This window comes from Agelaius tricolor, unplaced genomic scaffold, assembly GCF_023055355.1.
Source record: "Agelaius tricolor isolate 1412-34295 unplaced genomic scaffold, bAgeTri1.0.p SCAF_9, whole genome shotgun sequence".
In the NCBI taxonomy this organism is placed as follows: Eukaryota; Metazoa; Chordata; class Aves; order Passeriformes; family Icteridae; genus Agelaius; species Agelaius tricolor.
Window position 1 is genome coordinate 22190540 of NW_027269269.1, and position 11863 is coordinate 22202402.

Below are 11863 nucleotides of genomic sequence, written 5' to 3' on the forward strand. Positions count from 1 at the left end.
CAAAATATTTTCTATTGCTCATTCTTTTAGAACTATCTTTCATTCCAAATGACATTTAAAAATTATGGGCTTGTTGTTTAATTATTTTTTATTACATGAAGAAAATCCAACCCTCTGTCTTCCTGATGTTTGATTTCTGAATGCATTTTGTATCCCTTCCGATTCAGCAATATCTTTACTGTACCTAAGAACTTCAGGAGAACCATGACTTTCACTATGATTCTGGGATCACTTTGCTCTAACATCTAGAAACTCCTCTTTTAACAGCAATAAAAAACATCAATTATTTAAATAATACCTTTGGTCCAGAGATCATGGAGCATTCCAGTGCCTCTGCAAGCAGAATCCTTCATCCACGACTTGGGGCAGGTATCTGTGAAGGAGTGCACAGCGGCTGCCTAGTGACACAGAGTCCCACTGCACAAATGACAGGACACAAATGTGTTCTCCCTGCAAGTGAAACTGTGGGGGAAATTTGGAGGGGAAGAACGTCATCAAACCAGAAGAGGCATTCATTTGGATTAGCTGTGGTATTTGAGTTCCACCTAAAGGAAAGGTCAGGCGTACATATTTTTCCACACTTTAAGCCACACTTTGGCACGAAGTTGGCAAGTTGGTTGAACCACTGCTGCATCATAAGTACAATAGGTGATGTCTGTGCTCCTTTCCCAGCTCTCACACTTGCATCAAGGCTAGTAAAGCAAACTTGTCAGCTGGGAAGCAGCAGTTGCTGGGTTCACGTCGCACCAAATCACAGCAGCCTGTTTGACTTTGCAGTGAAACAGAAAGAGAGCACATCCCTGTTCCCACACAGGTCACTATTTAGAGGTGATAGCTGATAGGCCAGTCAGTTGCTGGAGACTCTTCAGGAGTCATTGTACAGAAGAGGGATTGTAAATGCCCATTCCCAAGCTGTCCCTCTTCCAAGCCCCCCATTTCTGCACAGGACACTGCCTGGAAATGTCATCATGGATACACAATGCAGTGCAGGCATAATTTCAAATAGCAGTTTGCAGGGCATCACTGGTGTCAAGGTGTGTGATGTATACAGAAAGATGAATCTGTATTTGATTCCTAACTATACAAACACAGCTAACGAGGATTAGCTGCCATGCAATATATTCTGTGCTTAGTCCTCAGGTGTTACATGCTTTATTTTCAGTAGGAGTCTTTCAAAATCAGCTGAGCATGTGACACAAACCTCATACTGCTTTTCAAACAGAAGGATCGCTGATCAAGTGCTACTTTTCTTGCAATAAATTAATCTCAATTATTAAATGAAGATGTGATATTCAGTAGCTCAGTTAAATGAGCCAAGCCTCTGCTCTAGTGCAGAAATCACTCTGGGGACACATACTGATTTTCTCTCAGTGCTTCTTATGGCACATTAACTTTACAAAGGTAAAGGAAAAGATTCTGCCTTTTGGTTTTGGTTTCTCCCTTCAACCACCAGAACTGAGCTGTGCAGAAAGGACCTGATTCTCATACTCACTGGTGCAAATTAGGATCAGCCTCCTTATAATGTGTATGATTGGACTACACCCTGGAGATCCACTTTGGTCCTTTCACCCAGGTCCTGATTATAAAAATCCTGCTCCAGGAATTCAGGAAATGATTGTGCTGATGCCACCATAGGATGGGCTCTGGCTCATTCTGCTATAGCCTGGTCAGCTTGCTTCAGGAAGTAAGGGATGTGTGTGAAGCTGCTATGACAGCAGCTGTGGCTCAAATGAAACAGAGAGCAGCTGTGGAGTCACTTCACTAGTAGCAATTATGTTTTTATGAAGGTGTGCTCCTACTTGTTTATAGAAGCATTAAAAGTGCTTGTGTCTGTAACTGTCCAAATCATTATCAGATAAAGAAGAAAGGCTAAAGCACTCGATCAAAATGATTATTTCAATACTGGGGAATGCCTTATTTCTTTCTCCAGTGTTCCTATCTCAGAGGCAGCAAAATACTCCAGTATGGATCTTGCTTGAAAACAGAAATGTTCATCCTTTCCTCTGTCCTCACTGCCTGTCTTCCACTGTGTGCAAAAAGCCCAGATCACAGAAATTCCACCCTTTCCTATCAGAAATACGTTTGTGCTACTTATAGCAAGTACTCTCTGTGCAAAAGAAGCTTCCTCTTTTTAAGCAGAAATTCCCCTTTTAAGGCGCATTTAATTCTCTCACAAGTGTCAGTGTTATTCACTGTGTCCCTAAGCTGCTGTGTAGCCCCAGCCTTCACGAAAACCTTTGCTCAGATTTTGCCTGAAGGAAATAACCCTTTTTGAAGAAGTTCTTACAGCTGGCAAACACCATTCACTTTTCTTTGCTTAAATGGGTCTTTGAATATAAAATACAGTTTTTTGGCAAAGACTGAAGTTACTACAATGAGATTTTAAAAAAAGCAGCCTGTCCTTCCCCAGTACTCCACTGCTGAAAGTCACCAAGTTAATTTAAGAACTGATGACACAGCAAAAACATATCTGAATGGATTGTTATGTAAGAACAATGATATCAGTACTGATTCCATAATATTTATAGGAAATTGAAGAAATTTAAGGCCATATCTATGCCACAGCTGCCCTTCTTGCTATATTCTCATTGACTTTTCTACATGACTGAGTAAAGACTTTGTGATTATGTGTTTGACTATTTATATGTATAATTCTTTGGTAAATTGATAAGTTCATTTTCTTGTACTGCCAATTTATTTACATGGAATTTGATTTCTCCTGTAACCTCATTTTGATTCTGCCAGCTTAGTAAAACTTGTAATTTTATCATCCATTTAGATTTGTTTCAAGTTGGCTTATGAGCATGCAGTGAGCCTCATAAAAGCCCAGCTTAATGAGTGCAGTTGTTCTTGCCAGCTGTAGATCAAACAATATTCACACCTGAGTCCCTTTTGTCTGAATCAAATTTTATATGTGGCATTCAAAAAGGGACTGCCTGAGGAGAAAAAAAAATCCATCCTGTATCCTTTGCCTATTAAGCATCTGCATCTATTGCCTAGTATTAGAAATGAATTCCAAATCAGTTTCTGTATGCAAGTTTTTCTTTGCCCAGGACAAACTACTCAACAGCTCTGATTAAAAATAGAGAAGTAGGCTGTTAGGAGTGAAGAAGGGGAAGTTTTTTCTCCAGTCTGTAGCAATCAGAGAACTATAATTTACTTTTAACAGTTTCCTGTGAATGCAGCCAAAAGAATAATTTCTTCAACTAGATTGATTGAAGACTAATTGGACCTAATTTAAGTGTTTCCCAAACATGTTCAGCAAAAATCTAAAACCTAGGAGCATTTACAGGCTTCAGATTTTTTCCTTGCATGCAACTTAGTCTTGCAGTTAACAAGAAAAACAGGAGAAGTGCATATGATTTTCAGAGATGATGGAGTATCCTCCTCCCACTCTAAGATGTCACCAAAAGTAATGATGGATGAGACCTAAACTATGCACTGGAAGAAATCAAATTGGGAATGTTAAATATTCTTTGTCTTTCTGCCTACAGAGTCTCACCATTTATTCTGAATGTCATACTAATTTATTGAGTTCAGTTTTCATCTGAGTCAAATCCCCCACCAACCAGGCTGGTTGCAGTTGGATTAGACGGTAGTGCTCTTTGTATGAGCTTGGGTAACTTTTGACGAGATGGGATGTGATTCCCAGTTCATGGGGAAAGTTTTGCTATGCATTTATAGGTTAGCTTTACCTGTATTTTTATTGATAATCATATGTATTTAATGGGGATAGCTGTGTTGGCAATGTATTACTGTGATGCTCTCTTAAAAACTTGTTGGGTGACATCTGAAAGAGGAAACCAGTGTGTCTAAATCAGAAGAGAATCTAAAAAGTGTGAAGCAAGACAAAGAGAGTGTGTAGGCAAGGAAAGAGAAACTAGATCAGGCTTTAATTGAAACACATAAAAAACTACATGAGAAGATCATAGAGCATAGAGAGGCACGGATTTTGCAGAATAGAATTAGAAGTTAGCAGCTGATAAGAAGGTTTTTAAGAAGAGGTCAGTTTAATAGTCTTAGGGGAAAAACATACTTCATGGTAGGTCATAAATAAAAGGTAAGCAATTATTTAGAAAGACAGACTGAACTTGAAAGCCCAGGCTTAAGAGTTAGTTTTCATCAGAATTTCATCCACTTCTTTGTCTGTTGCTAAAAGAAAGACCTTGAAGTCTAAATTGAAGAAATAACAAAGATAACAAAGTAAGGATTGAAAATAGATCTCCAAGTTGGCACATACAGAAAGAGGAAACCTGTTTTTTGTTGAAACTCGGTCACACAAAAAGTGTGTATGACTAATACAGCACAACCCTAAAAGCTGACAGGTGTTTGGAAAGATGTTTCCTTGTAGCCTAGATTCCAGCTCTGAAAAGGTTTCCCTTGGAGATACGTAGCAGCAAGGACAAGATGCTATAGTGTGCACAGAGCCCCACTGAAATTTACAATTGTGCATCAAGGCTGCAGGTTAAAAAGGTTTGGCAATCTAGAGCTGCTTGGGATATTGCAATACACTTACATTATGGTAGGATTGTAGATGCAAAAGATAGATTGAAGCATATGGGGATACATGGGGACATAAGCCCGTGCACCCAGCACAGGTGTGAATGCTGTGAGCAGCCCAGACATGCTCAGCAGACACCCCAAGCTGACACAGGGCCACAGTGAGGATGCCTGAAGTCTTATATTTTTCTACAAACAGATACTACTTATCAGTTAATGTTAGAAAGATTTTACTTACGGTAGGCAGATGTTTTGTAGGTGCTTATCAGAGTGGGAAATGCATGGGATAAAATGATCAAAGGCAAGCAGATGGTGTACTGAACCATGTGAGGATGTGGAGAAGTTTTTTTTAGAAAGCTGGTATTGGGTTGTACTGGAAAGGAGGTAAAAGACATCCTGGAGGAAGGGGTCTTAGTGCCCTAAGAAATGGTGTGTCCTGAAAGTAAGTGCTGCCTTCCTTGGGAACCCCAGAAAGCTTCCAGAGGAACTGTGTGATCCAGTGCCTAAGGCTGATGTAGCCACCAGTAAGGCAGGTGAGAAATCATACGACCCCAAAACTGCGGTGATGGCATCAGTGGCAAAGAGAACCACCCATTTTACAGTGGCAGAACCCCTTAGCCATATGTGGGATCTGAGTTTTCTGTTAAAGGCATAAAGGATGGCAAAATATTCTTCATTATCCCCAGAGTATTAAATGCTGATGCAGAAATTATGCCTGAGTGATTAAAAAGCAAGATGAGTTTCAGAAAAAGGTGTGTTAAAGTAACAACAGGGTGTTATAGTAACAACAAGGTGTTGTTAGGAGGTATCTTGACTCTGGAGATAGGATTAGGAAATTGTTTTGGCAATGTTCCCCTAGAGTCTCTGGGTACCACCAAGGCCAAAACCTCTGCTAAGTGGCATAAGGGTACGAAGACGAAAAAGACGGAGAAACCAAGCTGTCTTGTTTCTTCTCCCACAGTCACAGCTCACTGTGAGACATGAAAGGCACGGAATATTACCAAAATGGGTTGTACTGGACAAATCTTAAAATCTAGGGAAGGTGGTGATGCATATTTTACCATTAATTGATGAGGCAAGTTTTGTAGACAGGGAAATATCTTTTATTAATCCAAATATTGGCAGAAAAGACAGGAGGAGCTTCAAAAGCCTTCAAAAATGCCTGATAGTCTGCTTTCTTTTTCCTGTTTTTTTCCTTTCTAATAGGAAACATGATCTCTCTACAAATCTTGCTTCATTTAGACTATCCTGGCTACATCAATACTACTATTATAATTAAGGCTTTGAATGCCCACATCCAGAAAACAAGAAATGCTAAACACAATTAATGGGGAGAATGCAATGCTTCCAAATGGAAATTTTGGTAATTAGGATACTGAGGAGGAAGTCACCTACATGAGTCTATGGGAGAAGCCTGCAAAAATATGTTTTCAATCTGATCACTTTCTAGGATATGGCTTTCTCATTCTATGCTAACAGGTACCTGATTTTCCTCAGGATTCCCAGTCTAAAAGCTTGTTCTGCTAAGGAGGCACCTTCATCTTCTCTAAAAAGAAGGGTGCATCACTGTATCATAAGGATACAAGCAAATCCCTTTTCCCTTCTGTAGGAGGCTCAGAAGATTCTGACTTGCTTTTTCACACTGCAGGACTACTTTGTGCACCAGGCTAAAGGCAGTCCTGTAGTAGGGCCAAATCCCTTCTGAACCAGCTCCACTTTGCACAGGAGAGTTACAAAACTCTTGGTCAGAAAAGAAGGAGCATAATGACCTCCCTTTACTAGTGCTTCAAGTGGGATGTGGGAGCTCTGGATTCATGTTGCTGCCCCCAGGACTGCATTAAGAGTTTTGTGTTAAGTATTATTATGCCAAATGCACAGGCAGTGGTTGGGGCTACGAAAAGAAGACCAGGAATGACCTCTTCTTTGAGACTGCTTGCATCATGCAGTTAAAGCAATATTCTCCCTTTCTAATTCACAGGTTCAGGAGAGGTTGAGGATTGCCATCTACCAGGGAATAGCTGTCTACAGTGCTATTCCATAATGTGAGAGTTGGAAGCATACCAGCATCTGACAGACAGGACTGGGAATTGGCCTGCACCCTCCTTGCCTCTGAATGAGAACTCAAACCACTAAGCAAGTGTAAAAACAATCCCACTCCAACTGGCAGTGAGAGACATCATTCCTCTTACCATATTTCAAAGGAATAAGCACCTGCAATCCAATTTTGTGCAGAGACTTGGTCAACAAATGTGTTCTGAGACAACCAACTACGTCAAGTCCATCAAACAAGGCAACCAGAGGAAAGGCTGGGACTGGCTCTTTGTAGGGCCTGAATTAGTAAATTGTCTCTAAGCATCTCAGGTTTTGTCACTTGCAAACCTGAAATTCTGGAGGCCTAAAGAATTAGGCTAAATAACAGCTGAAAAGGGGCTTTTATCTTTGTCAGTCTGTGTTTGGATGCCTTAAATCCAGCCCAGGAACCATCCTGAGTACTGAGAGATTTCAGTGGATTTTTCCTAACTGGACAGACTTCTTGTCTCCTTTCATGGCCATGGGTAGCTCCTGCACTGCTTTTTGTTATGTCTTTGATCACTGGTGAGTACCAGTGTCTACTGAAAACTGCATCCCACCCATAGCATGGAAAAAACTTCTGGAGATAAAACAAATCTTTAGGAAGAAGATACTTATTACAGTTCCTAGGAGCCATGGTCAGCAGTGCCTAGGAAAACCCTCTCCCTTCAGAAAAGTCTGAGATTTAAAATTCTGCTGGTCCCAGGGCCCATTTTGGCAAGTCCTGACAGTTGTTCAGGAATGGGAATTCTCAGGCACACCCTGCTTAGTTTTGATTCAGAGAAAGAAGGAGTTGCTATTATGAGGCAGGGGAACTACATTTAAACTTCAGTCTTTAAGTTTATTTAGTGGACTGGATCTTACAGGATGTTCCAGTTAAACTGGGAGCAAAGTTTATTTGATGTATAATGCCTGCATTTTGAGAGATGGAGATTAAAGCATCCAGTGCATTTGGAGAGGATTTCATTCTCATGGCATCTCGTTTTGCAACTTATTTAAACAAAATGTGGTTCTTTGATGTGGAAGTGATGCTAACATGCAAGGGAATAAAATCCATGAAATTTAAATACAAGGAATGAGTTTACAAATACTTAACCCTGTATATATGCTGATGTACTGAAGTGCTCTTGTCCCATGCATCCTATATACTTATTCAGTCTTCTTATATATTATGCCAGCTGGAAGAATTATGACATTTGAGACCACAGCAGAGAGAATATCCTTTTCAATTCAAGTCTTCTCCAAGCATAAGACAATCTGGCAGTCCTCCTAATAAAAAAAAAAACCAACCAAAAACTGGCTGAAAATGGAAGAAAATTCTGCAAACTATTCTGCAGTGCAAGTCCACTGTGTGGAAATATTATCAAAGGAGAAATATAAGATTTTGCTTTTAAATGTTTTTGAGGGTTTTTTATATATACCTTAAAATAAATTAAACTCATTGCTGGAAAATGAAAATAATCACATAAATTGACAACTTATAATCTCTCAATCACTTTTGTTCATTTTTTAAAAATAAATACTGAGAATGACTGGTTTCTTTGAAGCCATTGCTTGGAGACAGCAGTAAAATAATAAACTCCTTTGGACAAAGCTCATGTATTTAAAGCTGTCTTTCCATACTCTCCTATCTAATGCTCTGCTAACATTGGTTTTACTTGCTTAACTAGATTTCTTATTAGTGTACCTGCAAAAAATTCTTTTGCCAGGGGTGACCTTCCTTTGGATAGGGTGAATAAAATGACTTAATTCTCCTGACCCTTTGCTGCTCACAGGACTAAAAATAATTGAAAAATCATTGAGAGAGTTCAAAATATTGGCAGGTGCAATGGGAGTATCAATGAAGTCAGAGAAAATATTGGTGAAATAGATCATCAATGAAACTAAACAACCAGAGGAAGTGAGAGAAACTGACAGCATCATCAATTCACCTCTTATCCTATGTGGGATTTGATAAAAGAGCTGTGCACTAATCTCCTTATCCTGAAACCTTCCTATTTTGAGACCCTTCTATCATGGCTTTGAAAGAGGTTGACAACATGCAAACAGCTAGCAGAAGAGTTCAATTTACAGGGTTTGACATGGGGCTAAATTGCAGATAATCCCTGGAAGTTAAAGAGGGCAGAAAAAAGAGAGGAAACAGCACATTTCAGAAATGTATGATGTGACAGCCCTCAGTACATCTGAGCAGATGAAGAGAAAGGAGGATCCCATCCATAAAGTGAAGCAGCACAGGAAGTTTCCTCTGGGACAAACAAGATGCAGATTACTGCTGTCCTGGGGCTAGTCCAAAGCAGATGTCAGCTCAAGGCTCTGCAAACTTGCATATAGATGGTTTCCCTATGGGTGACTAATATTTGTAACCTTTAGAAACTGTGATTGTGTCTGCATGACAACTTGTACACATCCAAATGTGTAGAAATTGCTGTCTTAAATCATATTGAATTCCAAGGGTTGGAAACTGTGTTTGTTGTGTATTAGCTTGCCAAAATGGGAAAGAGAGGGTTTTAAGCCATTTTGAAGGAAACAAGGGCAATTAGGTTAAATTATGGAAAATTGCATATGTTGCTCAATAAACAACAATTCTGATAAGCCTAGCAGCTGCCTCAAAGAGGCTGGAAGGAGGTTATGTTTGTTATACTGCCATTATCATGCGTTCTTAGTCTCAGGCAGGTAATTTCACAATCTGAATCCCACTTGTGTTCATATAAAGTGCAGTTGTTGACTTCATACTGTATCTTAAAAGTATATTAATTCGCTTTATTGCAGTTGTAATTTAATTTGAGATCTATCCTGCTTTATTTTATTTAGCCTAATGGGTAATACTGGGTTTAGGCTTCTTAGTTTATTAATGGGTAATCACCCTTGTAAAAGGCTCTCAGGCATAGGGTTTTTCCCTTTCAGAAATGTAGTAAGGTTATAAAAGCTGTAGTAATTCTGATGGTAAATATTTATCCCTATCTCTTGATGTATCTGTGCTCTTCCCAGCACACTATACACTTCTGTGTAAAATACTTGCTTACCTTAGGTTTTGGGACTCTTATATTAGATGCCTACATATACCTGTGTGTCAGTAAGTACTATATGAACAGGGTATGAATAAATATTAAAAAAACCCTAGTTATTCTAATTAAATATAACTTCAGAATGTTTGATGGACTGTTTGAGCAACTATGGTCTCCCAAAAATCTATTTGGTCTACACTGCAGTTCCCACTGTATTTTGTCATCTGCCATCATTAAGCCTCTACTTTTTTAACTACTGTAACTTCTAGAATTCGAAGTACTTCACCTTGAATTTGCATTATGTATAACAGCCAATGGATCTTGAAATATTCTTCAAGGTGATTTAATGTGCTTTTGGTACCTCATCACAGATCTGTCAAACACAAGTGAAAAGTTGTGGAGTTTTTGAGCAATGCTGTAAATATTTAGTCCAGCAGAATATGCCAAAAAATGATTATATAATTGACAAAGATGTTTTTTATACATTCTAGATTTACATTTTTATTGCAAAGGCAGGCTTTTCAAAACTCAGAAATTCCTGCATATATTATAACGCTCCACCTGCCTTGCTCAGTGCATTCATTCATGTAAGCCTGAAGGAAGCAAGGTACCAAAATCAGAATTGTGCAAGAATGGCATCATCAAAACCTCTTTAACTGAGGCAGATGTGTCTGCATTTGTGTAGTACCATTCAAACACCTCCTTCATTGCATTATTTCTGTTACATACTATTTATATCCTACAAAAAGTCGGGAGGAGCATTGGAGTACCTCACTATGCTGGCATAGTAACATTTGAAATATTATCAAGGATTTTGTTTTTATGAAGCATAAAGGCTGGGTTCCAGTCTGGTGAGGAAAAGACCTGAAGAAATGGTACAGCCTTAATAAAAAGACATTTTAATTTCACTGACATTATCAATTACATTGACCTGCTGAGCTGTTAATGATGTGAGTGTTAACACCTCTGGTTATGATGTGATTAAGACAGATAGAGAGGAAAAAAAGAATTTCAGAGGTAGGACTGTACAGTGAAGATACAGTTACCTTGTTTTAGGTCTATAGCTCACAGAGCCATGAATTATTTAGCTTGGAAGGGATCTCTGGGGGTCATCTGGGGGACCTCCCAACTCAAAGTATAATTACATCTGGTTGCTCTGGACCGTTTCTAGTTGAGTCTTGAACACCTCTTGGGAAAGAGATCCTTTAACCTCTCTGGGAAACCTCTTCCAGAATTTGACCACTCTCAAGATAAAAAAAGAAACCCAAATCAAACAAAAAAAGGTGATCTATAATTTAAGTTTTTCATGTTCTAACTTGTGTTTTTGCCTCTCATGTTATTGCTGTGCAGCTGAGGCAAGAAGTGAATCAGAAGTGAAGATTCCTAAATGCCTGTAGACCAGTGTGCTAACTAACACTGGAAAATACAATGAGGCAGCAGGGTGGAAGGAGAGAATAACAGAAATATGAAAAGGGCTGACCCCTTAAAAGGGTTAGAAAACCTGCAATTACATTGATGAGTTATACCTAACCAAGTTTTTGTAATGGGCAGAATTCAAATCTGCACTGTTATGGGGAAATTAAAAATTTAAAGGTTTGCAGTTACCAGTTTAACATCAATAGAGATTAATTTTTGTTCAAAGAATTTCAGACTCTCTGGACAGAAGGGACCTCCCTGTTCACCTAGGCTGACCCTCCCTGTGCAGAGGCTGGATAAAGTTTTTCCAGAACTAGATCAAAGAATGTCTTTTTAAAAGAGATCTAATCTTGTCTTCTGCAATCAAAGGTGACCTAACCACTTTTCCCAAAAAGTTGGTAAAATGTCACTTACATAACTAAAAAGCCTTACCATCATAGGATAAATATTTTGGACTTCACTACAAGGAATAAAGATGAAAGTTGCTGAATTGGAAGCTGGTGGTTACCAAGAGACCAGTGTTCAAGGCCTGATTATATTTAGCATGGCCAATCACATGAGAGTCTCAAACACAGCTTCAAAAGCTTTAATTTATGAAATCTCAGGAAAGTCATAAGGAGAATCTGTTTGGGTAATATATCTGGGCAGAACAATGTACATGGAAGATGATGGCTCTTGAGGAGCATTTATTAGCTGTCCAAAAGTCACTGTCTAAGAAAAGAACATTGGTACTCTTTTCAGTTGTTGAGGGAAAGCCATGACAAGAAATAATGAAGCAATTTTTAACAAATAAGAACAATTGGGTACAGGCCAGAAGAATGTCAAATGAGGAGCCACAAATCTTGGACAATTGATATGGTAAGATAAAGCTG